Here is a 1,262-nt window from a genome sequence, read left to right as displayed (position 1 = left end):
AGTAAGTCTACTGTCTTTTCCATGTGATATTCCTTCAAATCCCAGAACCCTTTGGGCCTGTCCCTCCTTGGCTTCCTTTCTCACCCCCAATTACCCCAAGTCTTTTAGCTAATCTTCATATAAGCCTATTCTCCAGTTTTCCCCCCATCTAGATTACTCTCCTCTAGATCACCTTCTTTATTAATCTGCAATGCACTTCATCAAATATGGTGCCCAGAAATGAATGTTAGAATCAGGAATAATTTCATTTTAAGGCTAAAAGAGACATTAGAACAACATAGATTATGGAATGTTAGGGCTGTGGGGTATTTGAGAATAGAGAATATCAGGGGAAAAGGGACTCACAGAAATCATCCAGTCCTTCCCCTTCATTACACAAATGAGGAAACTGAGGCTCAGAGAAGGTCGGTTATTTGCCCAAGGTCATATAGGGAGCATTCCATCATTGAGATAGACTGTGCACATTGCCCTCAGTGATGTGGATGTTTGGATAGATGTTTATTGGACTGATTTTGTCCTCCTTTGAACTTTCAGCATTCATGGAGCATCCCTCCTTATTCTGGCTTGCCACATTTGTTATTATTTTATATTGACTAAGTTTCCATGTGTTTGTCTTGTCTCCTCAACTAGACAGAGTGGGAACTATATCTCATTCATCTTCGTATCTTCCCTAAGATCAAATACAAGGCTAGACATGCAGTCTGTATTTAATCAATCCTTTGTGGCTGGCTGATTTTAAAATATCCAAAGCAGGAAGCATGGCTGAGGGGATAACTGATACCTGTTCTGAGATATATATATATATATATATATGTATGTATGTATGTATGTGTGTGTATACATACACATATATATACCCACCTGTGTTTATGTATACATATATGTATACATACATACATACACACATATGGGTTTGGTGGATGGGCAAGCATTTAACAAGAGTCTAGAAACTCCTGAGGCTTCAAAAGTTTCAAGGACATTTCATGATGACCTAGAAAGAACATGGTCTCATAGCTTTGCAAAGGCACTTGGTGATAGAAAAATCTGGCCTGATTGTTATCTCTATCTCAGTAAGTGCAGCTTAGAACTTGAGCAAAAACTACAGCCTGATTTCAAGTTGTTGGCATGCACTTTGTTAGCTGTGAACACACAACTTCCCAGTTTGTAAACATATATCTATATCTATGTCTATCTGGCATTCTGTTTGTCTGTCTATTGCTATCTGTCAGGGAAAGAAAAGGTGCTTCAGTTTCACTGAGGAG

Source organism: Dromiciops gliroides, chromosome 2 (assembly GCF_019393635.1).
Source record: "Dromiciops gliroides isolate mDroGli1 chromosome 2, mDroGli1.pri, whole genome shotgun sequence".
Taxonomy (NCBI): domain Eukaryota; kingdom Metazoa; phylum Chordata; class Mammalia; order Microbiotheria; family Microbiotheriidae; genus Dromiciops; species Dromiciops gliroides.
The sequence above is the reverse complement of the archived record's forward strand: the minus strand, read 5'-3'. Positions refer to the sequence as shown.